Source organism: Erithacus rubecula (assembly GCF_903797595.1).
Source record: "Erithacus rubecula genome assembly, chromosome: 4".
Classification (NCBI taxonomy): domain Eukaryota; kingdom Metazoa; phylum Chordata; class Aves; order Passeriformes; family Muscicapidae; genus Erithacus; species Erithacus rubecula.
Genome location: NC_136686.1, coordinates 16,774,996 through 16,790,839, shown reverse-complemented (window position 1 = coordinate 16,790,839; position 15,844 = coordinate 16,774,996). Strand labels below are relative to the sequence as shown.

At 35.8% G+C, this 15,844-nt stretch overlaps 1 long non-coding RNA gene across 1 annotated transcript; it reads right to left on the bottom strand.

Moving 5' to 3' along the window:
* Positions 1–781: 781 nt before the first annotated feature.
* LOC306800717 lies at positions 782–13,612 on the bottom strand. The gene is made up of 4 exons (XR_013773909.1): positions 13,495–13,612; positions 8,032–8,115; positions 4,449–4,638; positions 782–864 (listed from the first exon to the last, which is right to left on the bottom strand). It is a non-coding gene; the product is annotated as an uncharacterized lncRNA (long non-coding RNA).
* Between the last annotated feature and the right edge of the window lie 2,232 nt (positions 13,613–15,844).

Here is a 15,844-nt window from a genome sequence, read left to right as displayed (position 1 = left end):
ACTACATAGGGACAAGAATGTATAACTATACTTGCTCTGTGCAATGCAGACACAGCCAGTCATTACAAGCCACCATGGAAAACAGTAAAATTTTTCATGATGTGGATGTTCTGTGTGCAATGTCCTGAAAACAATGAAAACATATTTCCTCAATGAGATTTAAGATGTTTCAAACCTCCACTCTCTGAGCAAACTAAGCATGCTTTAGAATACTGAATATTCCTAAAATGTGTGCAAAAATTTGTTAAAAAAACTCTACTGAGGATGTGTAATTTAGGACTATTCAAATAATTATAAGTTAGCCAAAACTGAACAAATTTTCAAGGGCAGGTAAATGATCCATTCCTAAAACTCAAAACATCCTTGTCTCATTTAGCAAGCCCCTGCTCCAAAGACTATACTCATCATTGTCATGGCAACAAGTGTAAGATGATGTGTAAAATTTACCTTCCATTAAACTGAAACATAAAAGAAACAAAACCAGCTTCAGTCAGACAAATTTCTACTCCGGCTGTTTAATTCCAGCAAAGTTAAAAGCAACTTCAAAAAAAATGTCAGAATTTTCTCATTATACAGTAATAAATACATAATAATTACTCGTTATGTGGTAATAAATGCAATGTTGCTAAAGTCAAAAGAGCTTCAGCTATTTCTATAAATTTCTGCAGCACACAACTAACTGAAAATAATTTATTTCATATGGTACAAAATACTAATAATTTTCTTCCATTTTTCAAATCACAGTGAGAATTGAATATTGTATTATTTTATATTTATCCCATCTTACTGTTTGTAGCACCTTGGGTACAAATTTGGGTCAAAGAGAATCACTGGCTCCAAGAGGGCACATTGTGTTTGCAAATTCTGTGATGGAGAAGAGTAACAGAGGTGAAAGGAAAGGTGAAATCAGAATTGAAAGAAAGAAAAATAAATCTGAATTCGAATGAATTTGTATGCTTCAGAAACAGCACGGCAGATGAAAATATGAGAGATAAGAAGGGAAGATAACTTAGTCTGGAGTATTTAAAATTTCCTTTGAACTCATCAAATGACTTGATTAAAAAAAAAAAAGCCTATTAGTTTATATCAACACATTTACATTCAGGATTATATTCATCCATTTGAATTCAAAGATGTATTTAAAATAGCCAAGGATCCTATGATGCACTCTAAAGTCCTACATGAAATTACATTCTCTTACTCCAAGCCTGAGTATTTATCTGACTTCCAGCATATAACTCCTGTTCTAAAGTTTCTAATTTTTAAAAGCAAAACAAAACAAAACAAAAAACAAACAAACAAACAAAACCAAACCAAAAAAACAACAACAAAAAAGAAAAAAACAAACAAACAAACAAACAAAAAAAACCCAAAAAAACCAACCCTGAAACCAGAACAAATCACACAGAGGAGCTTGAATCACCTCACTTGAAAAAGTCTAAATTAGCAGTCACTAAAAGGAACTCATAAAATTGTGAAAATAAGCTAATAGCTCAGCTGATAACAAGGTAGTTGTGTCTTCTCATTTTTCCGTGCATTGAAGTAATCTTTAGGATCTGTGAAGTAAATCTTTGGCCATTATTTTTTTAAGTAACTAAAGAGTTTTCTTTGAGAGAGAGAAGTTACACAATAATTTTCCCTTGGGATATGTTGGCTTGAAAATTTATATAATTTCTTTTTTTAAATAGAGGATAAAAGGATGTGAGTTCTTTTTCCACTAATTTCCTTGATAGTTTTGACTTTGTGAGCTTACAGATAAATTTAATTATGAAGTAGAATTTTATTTTTACTAAATTAAACAATTAATAAATAAAAAGGATTCCTTCTTATGGTACCCATCAGGCCTGTTGGCTCAGGAAAATTAAAAAATTAGTATTAGCATCCTAAACAATTACAAATTAGTCACATAAATAAATAATCTTCTAATGTACATTCAGGAAATAAAGTCATGTCATACTTATAAATACCAACATGAGAAGTTTTACCGCCAAAGTCCACCATAGCAAAAATATCAGAGCAAAGAAGCCTTAAGTCATTAATTCAGATTTCAGAGAGTGCATGGCAATTATTTTGAAACCTGAAAGATTACAGTAACAGATTGTAAATCTGTAGTCAGATCTCATACTTTCCCTTCAGTGTCATAAAGATAGGTATTACCTTAAATAAGGCACAGCTCATTTGATCTGAATTGTATATATGGGTATTTAGAGCTTAATAAATGATCAATCATCACCAAAAAAATAAAAGAACAACAGATATACACTGCATGGGAAAAAACCCTCTAAATTCTATGCCAAAGATCAAGTAGGATTTTTTGTTTAATTCTTATTTCCAGTATCGATCACTGAATAATCAATTCAAAGACAGGAATCAATTTATTAAATATAGAATATATTTAAACTAGAAATATTCTCCTTGATGTGCAGAAATGGCTGTAATTTGAAGGCATAGGACACATATAGAAAGTAGTCAAGACTGGCTTGAACCCCATGTGGTAATGATATTGTCAGGTAAATGGTATTTCAGGTCAGAATTTTCAGTTAATATTCCAGAATTTATTTGAAGGTTTTCAAGTCAAGATACTTGATAATATCCAGTCTTGGCTGTGTATCCAGACAGAGATAAAAATGGGCATTTTGTAAATAAGCTTGATTAAAGGTGGGTTTTAGAAACACCATATGCATGATCTGACATTAGCTGTTAGGAAATGGGAAACAAAGGTAAGCACCCATCTCCTAAGCAGTATTTTTCAAGCTATATTATGGTGCTGTAGCAACACAAAATACTGGCAGAGATATTTTACAAAGAGTCTCTGTAACTCTCACCAGTGTCAAGTGACATGTAGGGATAAGAAATTGCAGTGAAACTAACCTTACACACTCTTTATTGTATCAGTGACAGCACCAGAACTAATACCACAGCTAAACTAAAATATATTCTAGAGGGCTCTAGGAGACAAAAGGTACCTTAATGTCCCTTGCTGGAGAGAATGAGTGAAACCCTTACATTTAGCTGTGTCTACAATCTACTGTGTAAGTAATTTTGCAAAAGATGCTACAGAGATGGGACTGAAAAATCGGTGCAGTGCATTGGTGTGCTGGTTTTGACTGGGGTGCAGTTATTTTTTTCCACAGTGACTGGTATTTTGGATTTGTACTGAACACAGGGCTGATAGTGCAGAGATGTTTTAGCTGTTGCTGAGCAGGGTTTACACAGAGCCAAGGCCCTTGCTGCTTTTCATGAGGCTGGTCAGGAACATGGGGATGCATCAGAGCTTAGGAGGAGACAGAGCCAGTGCAGGTGCCCAAAACTGACCAAAGGAATGTTCCAGACCATGGGACATCATGCTCAGTGTGTAAAGTGGAGGGGAGAGGTGGGGAGAGGGGATGTTTGGAGTGATGGCATTTGTTTTCCCAAGGAATCCTTGGAAGTGACAGAACCCTGCTCTCCTGGAGATGGTTTAACTCCTGCCTGCCCATAAGAAGAGATGACTTAATTCTTTATTTTGCTTGTGTGCACAGCTTTTGCATTCCCTGTTAAACTGTCTCTGTCCCCACCCACAACTTTTCCAGCTTTCACCCTTCCAATTCTCTCCCTGATTCCATTGGTGGGAGAGTGAATGAGGGGCTGTGCGGGGCTTGGCTGCTGGCTGGGGTTAAACCATGGCAATACAGAATGATTCCAGGTTGATTTTTATGGAAACTAAGGGCAAAATACTAATCTCCCTGACATCAGAAGTAATATGTGTATTTAATTCCAAAGAACCTTCACCCCCTTTAGCTGAAGTTTTTGTCCTCTGCAGCATGACTACAATAATGAGCAGTAAAAATGTACATCCCACTTCTGTCTGTGTCAAATAGGAGACACCAAAACAGTGCAGATAAAGCTGAGCTTCAGATGAAGGGATAAATTTATCCTTGATTTCTAGTGAACTTCTCAATTAAGGTTGATTCTAATGGCTCTTTGTACTGCACTCAAGTTCTGGGCAAAGTTCTCACACACTAAATGAAATGTCTGAGTTATTTAAGTTACTCTCCAGATAATAAAGCATTTTTGTTGCTACAGAAAATTCAGCAGCGACTCAGAGCTGAGAGACTCATTACATGATAATAAAACTCATGAGATTATTATTTAAAACTCCTAATACCCAGACTCTTGGAAATCCAGGAAAGAAACCAAGAGCAGGTTTGACACTTATTCAGGAATGGCTTTTAAGTTGTAGATTAGATCCAAGCACTCTTAAAAGGAATTATTAAATTTCAAATATAAAACTATAAAATTTACCTTAAAGTGTCATTTGAAATGTTCAACTAAAATGTACTACAGTACTATGACCCTACTGAATAGGAATACAGTATGGAACTAATGTATTACACACACTAACAGTATTTTCTTTTTCAAATGCAAAAAACCCCCCAAAAACCCTAAAAGCAAACAAAGAATCATACTTTCAGGTTTTTGAGGTAGAGGTAATTTCTGAAGAATTTGCCAAGATGTTCTGCAGGTTTTTTTGCTGGTGCTGCACTTCAGCAACAGTAGCAAAAATGATTCTTCAACAGTTTAGTGGAAAATCAATTATAAATTATGTGAGGTACCTCCAAAATGTTCCACAGGAATGGGAACATATCCATTCATTTTCTGTAAAACAAAATGAAAAAGTTTCCTGCAAATTTCTTCCAGTTTTTCACCTCGATTTTTAACTAGACTCAATAATATTCTTATTTCATTTGGGCTTAAAACATCTTTTAATGAGACAGTTTTGTTTGGTTTGCATGTGATGTTTTCCCCTTTCACTTAGGTGGCAATTTTACTTAAGTAATGCCCATGAAATCTATTACCTTCAGTCTTCCTGAAATTGGGTTATCCTTCACAGTGAATACCACACAGAGATTTTGGATATTTGGGCAGTACAGCTTGTTTGAATGGCCATTCAAAAAGAAAAAAAATGGATCTCATGGAGTGTTTGTTAGGCTTTTGATGTGTGATGAAGGCCAGAATGAGGTAGGTAAGAATTTTGCTTTTCAAATTGCCAGAGAAGTAGAAATGTCTGGAAATATTGAATAAATCTATGTGCCTTGTCTGCCTGAAAAAATGGTACTCATTCAGGTAATCTATTTTATGAACATCTATATCCCTCTTCAATTAAATAAAAAGCAGCTTTGGTTGTAATTGGAATCCATATAAGCAAAAAACAAAACAAAACAAAAAATTAATTACTTTCTGCTTAAAAATAAGCTTCCATTTTATAATAATAATAAAAAAAGAATCTAACCCAAAGAAACAAAGAAAAAGGAAATATTTAATATTAAAATCCCCACTTTTTCACACAGGAATGTAAGGGAACATTTTAAATACAAAACAGGAGTAAATTAGAGGCCTTACTCCCCTCCATTGATCAAGCATAGGTTTAGACTTTGTTTGTCATAGACATGAAACAAACAAAATTCTATGCACTTTATATGCCAAAGGACTTCATATTTAGAAAATTAAGCATTTGTCTTGACAGATCATTCACTTCAAGTGTTAAGAAGGGGAAGGAATTGTCCTGGTGCTTAACATAACAGAGTTAAATGCAGTTCTCCAAATCACAGGAAAATCAGCCTGCATTCTAGGCCATGGAATCAGTATAATTTTCCCAGGTGCTAGCCTACTCTTACAGCTTCAAGTCTTCAGGAAGTGAAGAGAATATCAGCTGCCACAATCAGCCCACTGCCTCCACCAGCAAAAGTAAACAGAATGCTTTGGCTCAGGTTTAATTTACTGCACCTGCTCCTTGTCTGGTGTAAAAATGGCGCTTTTCAATGCCATTTCAAAGTTCATTGTTTTTTGAATACTTACACTTTGGGTGACTTCAGTAATATTCTTCCAACACATGTATCTTAATTCTTGTTTTGAAGAGAATAAAATTCAGGGATCTATCTTTCTTCAGAAATTAAAAAAAAAAAAAAAGAAAAAAAAAAAAAAAAAAAAAAAAAAAAGCAGCTCTTATTAACTCCAGACAGAATAAAAACAACCCTTTTGCCTAGACGTCTCAAAATGATGCTATGCCTTAAAGTTCCTTCTCCAGATCATCTTTCATATTCCACCTTTTCTGTTCTTACATGTTACTAAACCCTTGATCCAGGCCCCCACCAGATCATCTAGGGATTCACTTTATCCAATAGTGGCCTGCTAAAAATTTATCTGATCTAAACTCCTTGCTTTTGCTGTCTATATATAGTGAGGGTATATAAACTGATATGTTCAGAGACTGATTTATCCCAGTGCAGAACAGAGGAGTCAGACAGCAAAGACACACGCAGAGCCTGGATGTGAAGGGCTGGACTCAAGCCCAGCCCAAAGGTTATGCCTGGGTTCTGGGGCTGAGCAAACAGATTAGCATTATTCATACAGATTAGAAAGAAGGCAAAAGGGATTAACAGAGGAAAGATTAAGTTTTCATTTATCCCTATCAGATTTGAAGTAACATCTGGAAATAGGTAGAGAGAGACAGTAATTGAAGTCAGTAAAGTGAAGCACATTTAAAAATATATACTTGGAGTGTGACCTTAACACTATTTAAGCCTGGCACTATTCTGCAAATTCAATGTTTATTTTGACATAAAAATCAAGTGGAAATATTATAATAAGTTTGATCACTATCCAAAGGACAACTACTACAACCCAACTCTTTCCTCCAGTTCTTTTCTATGGGTGTGCAACACCCTTTTTAACACTTAGAAAACAAATTCATGTGACTTTCAGGAAAACAATGCTCTGGTTTTTTGCTAGGCAACAATATACATAGTTTCTCATAATTGTTTTCTTTTTATTTAATCACTGTGGCTGTTATGTCTCCTGTGTCCTACCACTGAAACTGTGTCATTAAACTGGAAAAGGTCAACCATAAAGTAAAATTTCAAATTGAGTTAAGCATGATTCAGTTATATTATTCTATAAAAAAATGTGAGAGACATTCAGCACACTGAAGACCTATCTAACCTTTCTTTTATCTTTCCTTTTCAAATCTCTCACAGTCTGGTGTGTCCCAGAGGGTCTCTGTTACAGTTTCTGTGTTTATTAGACCTTTTATCCATTGTGTCTTTTTTCATGGTCCTAGTTAAGTCTTCAAACCTTGAAATGACACAATATGTCCATAATAAGAGGTTTATTTTCCCTCCATCTATGATGAGATTAAGCCAGTGGGTCTTTGAGAAGATCTGTGGAAGACTGAATCCATGGTGGAACTTATACCCATATTTTCCCTGGGCCAACATCAGGAGAAACAAGTGCAGAGTCATCTGTAAGTGTGTGAATGGTCTACACAGAAGAATAAAGCTCCAGAGACAGCAGTTCATGAAACAATGAAGATCTGGTTTATCCAGCAGCCAACCATTTCTACACGGAGAACCCAGAAAGAAGAATCAGAGACTCTTTTTAAATTCAGGCCTTTCCACCTGTCTCTTTGTTCAATACAGAGACTTGTTCTATACTGGAATATACAATATTGCACCCACAAGTGTTGTTACAGACTGTTGTAACAACATGATTTGCTGGACCTCTTTAATCTAATCAGATCAATATTAGTTATTTCTCAGAGTAAAAATACCATGGATCAGCCTTGTCACCTGAGGTTAATCACCCAAAAAACCTCTCTGAGTCCATGAACTTTCCCCAGTAACCTTAGTACCAGTAGAAAATGTTCCTTTACTACCTTTTTTACGCAGGAAGATAGTTCCTGGAAATCTCAGAATTATTTGCTAAGCTTTACAAAATTAGTATGATTTTCTTCAAAAGCCCTGCTTTCAAATAAATGCAAAGCAATTATTTTTTGCTTCATTCTTCAATATATAAAGCTCCATGAACTACAACACAAAGCCTGATTCTAGAACAGCTTCATTACTAGAAGAATTTTAGTAAAATTACTTTATCAGTGTACCACATTACAATTTATTATGGTATACACTTAAATTTTTGGCCAGAAAACGTGAATTTGGAATGCTGTGTAGGATGTTAATTCATGATTGTTCATAGACTCTGTATTGGACATACTTACCTCTGAATTTAACCCTAGAAAAGCAAATGAGAAGGCTGAAGGCTTAAGGTTCATTCACTCTGTTATGCACAGCATGTCCCCTGAAATTGAGAGAGTTTTGTGTCAGCACTGAGATACTTATTTATTCTTCAACTCAAGAATGTATTTCTTTTATTTTCAAGTGGAAGGCATAATGCAGGTGAATTTTGACCATTCTCCATAAGACTAACACTCTTTCAGCTTCTCAGCTTCTTGAAGCAAGGGAAATTCTAGCCTTCCATTTATGTGACAGTGATAATTATTGCTTAATAATCCAGTTTATCAAACATTAACTGCAGACAGTCTTAAAAGAAGCAAATTTTAACCCATCCCCAAATTATATACACAGCATAATGCCCATCATTGCAAATAACATCCTATCAATTTTGCATGAAATGGAAACCAAATCCAATGGTATTCTCCTGTCAAAATAGGTAGGTGGAGATGCTTCCAAGTAATTTCCTACCCCAACATTTACATTTTCTTTCAATTCTTCCATCTGCTGGTTAGAAGGACCAAACTGAAAATGACTTTATTCTGAATCAGGTACCAAAATTAGAGTCCCCAAGTTCTGCCTCCAGTTCCTACTGCCCCCTGACCCATGTACTGGAGTATTGACATTTAGTTCACCAAGCACCTCATTTCTCTCTCTCTGATCCTGTCATCTCAGATTGGTTACCTGAAGGCCCAATCTTCTCCCTCACATCCCTACCTCTTCTAACATGGCTCAAAATTGTTTTGATGGTGACTTTGATAAAAATTAGTTCATAAATTTCATATCAAAAATCATTCAGCTATTTATATGTGGCATAGCCAAAAAAAAAAAAAAAAAAAAAAAAGAACTGAAGGAAGGATACATCCTCTAAAGGATGAATCCTGTAAAACGACTTAAAAACATCACAGCTCCAAAGCAATCATTAATTGTCTTCAATCAGCTTCCAAGAAGCATTATAGAACACTTCTAGCCATTAAGCACACGCCTGTTCCTAGATACAAGAACCACCATCCTACCAGAGCCTGATGCCATGTGAAATGGAACCTCTCCATAAAATATTTAATAAACCCTGCAAAAGCAGAATAGCTGATAATGGACTGCCTCTGAAAAATCTATGAAAGAAGGATTTGTAATTAGATTTTTTGCTTCCTGACCTCCAAGACAGAGCACCCAAACAAAATAGCCTATTTTTTTCATTCATCTGCAAAAAATAATTACTTTCATGACAATTAAGATGAGCAGGTTTCAATTCTTTTTGAAACACCTGAAAGGTCTATATGGATAAAGAATTACTGTAATTATAAGTTACCTATATAGCATTTAAATATTGCCTATGTTACATATATCTTCATCCTTCATGAATTATTATATGTAAAAATCTCTCCCATATGAGCTAGATATTGAAAAAAAATCTTGCTCTAGATAGACACACTCTCTAAGGCAACTTCTGCTTACTTTATTCATCCCAAAGAAAGAAATGTAATAAAAATTCCAGCATTCTGTCTAATGACACTTGCATAAATCAGGCTGGATTTTACCCTTAAGTTAAAATTAAATAAGTCCCAGAAGGAAAAAAAAATTTAATATAGAACATATCCATCAATCAGTAGTGAAAAATCTCCTTAGTTTCCAAAGTCTACCTTAGAAGCTATGGATATTAATTGGTTTTTCCTTATAAATCCAGGTATTTCTTTTACACTCAATAAAAACTGTGAATTTCCTAAAAATACTTATATAATATACCAGAAATGTTGAGGAAAAAGTGAAATCCCTGTGAGCTGAAATTTAATAGATTGCAGTTGGTTGCTCCAAAGAGTTTGTGGTCAAAAGCATTTTAAAAGAACAGTGTTATTACACGATGATTAAGTCAGGTTTTCTTTCCTTTGTTGTATTCTTTCTTTTTTTATTTTGTTGGAGGGTTTTCTGAAGGCAGGAGGAGGGGGTTCGTTTGTTTTAAAATCTCTAGTGTTATTTTTTACCAGGAATTGTCACCTTTAGCAAGTCTTACATTAGCCCAGATGTTAAGTTCCCTGAAGTGTTTGTGTGTGTGACTGCCTTTCTGGAAGCACCATGGCAGCCACAGGCTCAGTTTCAGGGGTGCTGAGCACCCAAAGCTCCAGTGAAATCAGGGGTGGCTATGGATGCTGGGTGGCCTTTAAAAACAAGTTATAAGGAGATGCTGCTGACAGAGAGAGAGCAGTTCTGGAAGCTCCTAGCTCAGAGAACACCCATTGACTCATCTGGTATTTCCATACATGAAAGATTGGAAAACTGCTTTCTATTCTCAAATCTTGCAAGGTTCCTGGACTACATTCAGTCTTATTATGAATTTTCTTAGTTTCCATCTCCCGAATACACTTACGCATTTTAAAGTAAATTAAAACTAACCTCTGTGGTTTTGTGCACTTATGTGTGTCCATACATAGGCACACACATTCCTCTGTACTGCACTGTGTTTTGAGGGAGCAAACAAATTCCTTCTGCTACTTAGAGACCAGCACAAAAGAATGGAAACAAGATGAAAAGAGAGATATTTGCCACCTGGAGAGGCGGCAAGACAATGACCTTACTACCACTCACTTGCTACAATATCACCACTGTGATTTTGAAGAGTTTTTTTTTAACTTTGAAAATCTGGAAAGATGTCCCCTTTACCAAAACATTGCCCTATTTTTCACAAATTCACAGTCTTGTGAACTCTTGTTGTTTCTGGAAAACCATACAGATGAAAAACTTAATTTTCATGGCTATTACACCAATAACTAGAAAAATGCTGTTTCAGCCTGGGATGTCAAGAGCCTTGTGCAGAGTTCTGCTAGACACCAAAATGGAAGGAAGATGGAAGAAATAGGCCACATGGCTCACCATGACAATCTCCAAATGTATTTAAAATGCCCTCATACAGAAAAAACAAACAAAACAGCTTGCCTTCTTTGCATTGTCAGAAATCTAAAAGTGATATAAGGGGTTAAGTGTGTGGATCTTACAACAGGTGAGAAAAACTCACCTGTTTGGGGTCCAATAAGATGACAAAAAAAATTAACACAATCTGCCAAATGCCAAAATTTCCCAACTGACTTTCAAGAGTAAAATGGTATTTTTGCTCTTTATTAAAGATGTTCCTCAAAGTGAAAGCTATGTCAGACAACAAAAGAAGAGAGGATTATACAGGCATTAGTTTAATGAAGGAAATGCTTAATACAGCTGCAAAAAATGAAGCTTTCTTAAGTGCTCCTTAATGAAATTAGACTGGATTGAAGCAAGACACAAACCTATGTAAAAGGGATTTCTCCTGCAAATATGGTCCTAACACAGTGTTCTGAGCAATCCCTTTTAGACAGAGGCTAGCAGAGGCAATGTCTTCTAGAACATAATTTTGATAATTCTGCATAAGGCTAACACCATTTCAGCTTCTCAACTTCTTGCAGTGGGAGAAAATCCAGACTTTCATTTATGGAAGTAATGATGATGCAGTCTGATGGAAGTGACAGTGATGATTATTGCTTAATTATTCAATTTATAAAGTTAAAAACTAATGGCAGATAGCCTTAAAAGACAAAGATTCTAACACATCCCCCTAAATTATGTACTCATCACAGTGCTCACCATTGCATGATATCCTATTAATTTTTGCACAAAGTGGAAAACAAGCCTAATGATACTCTCCTGGCAAACCAAGGTACAAAGGCCTGAAAATCACAGGTTCTAAAATTACTTCTCTCAAACTGCTTTGAAATGCTGAATTACACCTTTATGACAATATCAGGAACCAAGCAAATTACAAGCAACAGTTGTCTGTCCAAAAATAAATCATTGTGTATTGACTCTCTGGATATAGAACAAAAGTTTTTGAATTACAAAAGAGTTGTCAACAAAGTTTTCTGATCAGACAGGGAGCAGATCAGCTGTTCAAGATTTTTTCTGACCTCCTTGTCTGTGGAATTCTTCCTCTTACCCAGCTTTTCTCTGAGGCTATATGAATGGATGGTGTATGAATGAGAATGACACCATTCATTCAGTGGTAAAGGAAAATAACAGGAACATACTGTCAGAAGGCTGGGCAGGGTGAGGCTGCTGGTTCAGTGACAGCCCCCACTCATGCTGCATTGAAGGGACCTCAGGATCACTCCCTCAGAGGAAAGTGTATGGCATGATGGTGGGGTAACCCTTGGGTTTGGAGCTTTCCGCTGTCTGCTTGTATAGGGACACAAGCAGTATTCACAGATTCTTCAAGACCTTTTCTTCTACCATTTTCCTTCCACTGATCCCCTCATTCATTTTCTGCCACAGGTTTCTCCATTCCTTTGCTTCTCATGACTCTGGGTTCTCTAAATGCAGGATAAGATCCTTTGGCTTTCTCCTCTAGTAAGAAGCATGTGGGTTTGTGCATCATTTATTCTGCAGGCAGTCAGTGCTACTCAGAATTGGTGTGACAAGGATTTTTCTTTTAATTAATTCTGGTTAATTAATGGGGGAGGAAGAGCATCCTGATGAAAGTGATTTGACTTCCAATACACTTCAGCTCTGTGACCTGAGAAGTCATTAGGAGGCAGGACTTCATGTCAACAACTACACATGGACTTATTTTGTTATGTGGTGTAACATTACTCAGACAACCAAGGATTATGGCTTTAATATGAAGACTTTAAATAGTACTTACAGGTGAGATAAGCATATTTTGGTCTTTGTGAATGCAGTCTGTAGCATAAAAATATTTGACCATAGAATAATTATGGAATGAACCAAGGAATATCAAATTAAAAAACAAGAAAATAATTTCTGGTGAAAAAACATATCTTTTTTTTTTTTTACTAAACACAAGTCTATTCATCTAAGTAAAACAGAAAGCAAAAAGTACAAGGAGATTTTTGTTTATTTGTTCACCTTCAACATTCAGGAGGACAAATAGCCTACAAGTTAGATGTGGTTTTGACATAAGAGGTATCATTCTAATTGAAATGGAACGCTGAACTTTTATTGAAGAACAAGAGCGATGAGTGCCGAACGGTGACTTTCTGTTTAAAATATTTGGAAGACAGGCTCACACTATGACCTGCTTCCAGTTTCCAGTGGTATTAGGGATGAAGCCAGTATAAATCCAGTTGTCACAAAAGAAAAAGTTATAGTATATATTAAACCACAAAAAAATACTTTCAAATAACATTAAGGGTATGACTTAAGCCCACAAAAGCCAGGAAATTCAGAGTTAGGGCTGCAACTCTGTCCTCAACTCACCCCATTTTGTTTAGGTATTATAACAGATATGAAGAGAGCTACCTGAAGCATGATGGTATTAGTTTACAAGGGATGGCCCAGAATTTGGTATTCATCTGTGTCGGGTAGGGTTTGCTTGTTATGTTGGAGCTGACAAGGCATTCTCCTGGAGTGGAAGACTATATGACAAATAAACTTCTTCATTAAATGTTAATAGTATATATCCCTTTACCTGATTAGCTTTGTGATCCATGTTTCTGAACTTCAGTCTGGGGATTTCTTTTGAAGGTGTCTGCTAGGACACATAGGACACCTCTGGACTGAGTGACCATGGTGTCTGATATCTGAATATGCTGAAGAAAGAAGCCAAAACACCAATGAAGGAAAGTGGATTGATAGTTAGCAATGAATCTCTAGTGGAAAATACGTGATCATCTGAAGAATGTGATGAGATTCAACATAAAAGGCATTTAAGGAGAAAAACAACTGGTTTTGAAGTAGAAAATTAGCTGCAAAGGTGAGTTGGAGATTTTTGTCTGATACCCAAGAAAAATATGACTTGTATCAGTTTGAGTTGAAGGTGTAAAGAAAAAGAAACAGAAAAACACATGCCTATGTTTCATTCAGCTATAAATATGACTTATACTTGCTAAAGCAAAAAAATGACTGCTTTCTGGAACATCCAAAGATCTTGTTTGTTTGCTAGCACACGTTTAAAAATATTCTGTGTTTCTACCAACTGGATCTTGGCCAACTTTTAAATCATTCTAGAAAATATTATGACTAATTCCTGCATCCAGCAAATATGCCATACTCCATTAGTTTATCTTCAAGATGTATTATATTCTGAGGTGCAGTTATGTGGAAAAATGTACCTTTATGCTGATTTAAGGGCTTCTACTCAAGGTTTTCCTAAGTATTGTTAACTCAAGTGGCTTGTAATTTTTCCACAGTCTTAATAATGTAACAAAAACAATGTGCACCGAACTTTGGTTTAATGTTCTAGACTGGTTTGGGTCCAGTAGGCACCCTGGCACTGCAAATCCCTTCAGTCCCTCCACTGCATTGCACAGGAGCACATCACAGACTTCATCACAGCAGAATCATGTGGTATCTGGTCCCCAAAATTCACTCAAGTATTGATTCATGCTTTCCAAAGATTCACACCTTGAATTACTTCAAGGTTTCCCAAGTATTTCAAAGAGCTGGAATGGGTCTAGAATTTGCAATGATTTTCAAAACTTGCTAACTTTTAATTCTGTGTTTGTTTATGTGAAAAATTCAGCAACCTGTGATTCCATGCCTTTTTGCAACAGTCATGCTGAATAGCTCCCTACTTCTTGGGTTGTATTTTATATTTCAATTTCCAGATATGGCATAAAGGCTAAATAGATGAAATACACTTTTAAAATCATTCAGTGCTAATCTGAAATTGTGGTGATTACTGCCATCTCAAAGCACATGCCTAAGGTATGATTTCCTCACTCTTCAAACAAGCTGAATTCTTGTAAACATGCTGCCATCTATTTATTAAAATAACATAAATAAAGTGAAAAGGTTATTTTAGCTGGTGTTCTCTCATCCATGCTCAGAGTGAAAATGATGAAAGTACAAAACTGATGTAATTCTCTCGCATTTAAAGTATGAAACCTACTCTTCCCAGAAATCCAGACTAATTCAGCTTTCAGAGCTAGACTGAACAGTTGCTGAAGAATAGGGTTTGGTAGTCTTTTGGGTCTTTTTTTTTCATTTAAGCCTATAGGTTTGCATCAGATCAAAAATAAAAAAAAAAGCTGAAATAGGCAGACTTTACCCAGTTCCACTCCAAAGAAAATTTGCTCCATATTTGCTGGAAATCCAGTCTATTTTGCCAAAAAGATTTGTAGTCCTTGTTATAATCTGTGAGTTGGAGCCCATTTACCAGAAGTTTTGTAGTATTAAATACACATCACAAGAGATAAACGTTTTAAGAGCAATCTGCATCACTGTCATATAGACAATACACCAACTGCAATTCTATGACATTTTATGTTTGTGTTGTTAGCTTCACATGCAAGGCAATATAACCTTTCTCCTACTTTTTCCTTGAGAATTAAGCTTGGTTTTATTAATTTATGACTGACTGCCTGAGAGGACACACAAAGGCAGCTACCAAGACTTAAAAAGGCTTCTGTAATTCAACCTGTGCCTGAACATTCTTGTTGGATGACCTTATATTTTCTTTGAGCTGAGGACATCCTCCATGCTGTAACTGTTGCTCTGCTGGTGCATGATGCCTTGTTGAACAAATGTGACTTTGTTGTGAGCCCCCAGCCCAACCATGCTGAGCCCAGATTGTACAAGACAGTGTTTTCATGAAATCACAGGCACAGGTATTACTGGAAATGCAGTAAACTTAATTTAAATTCAATGTGACACCTTCTGAACATGAAAATATTTTTACTTTTAACTTCGATGCCTAACTCACTGGAAGAAAACAAGCAGGAGTTATCTTACAATAGCATATTCTGAAACATTAAAAAGCAAATTCCTTTCATTCAGGACAATGTTCTCACCTGCCACCTAAAACTCCTGAATTCAGA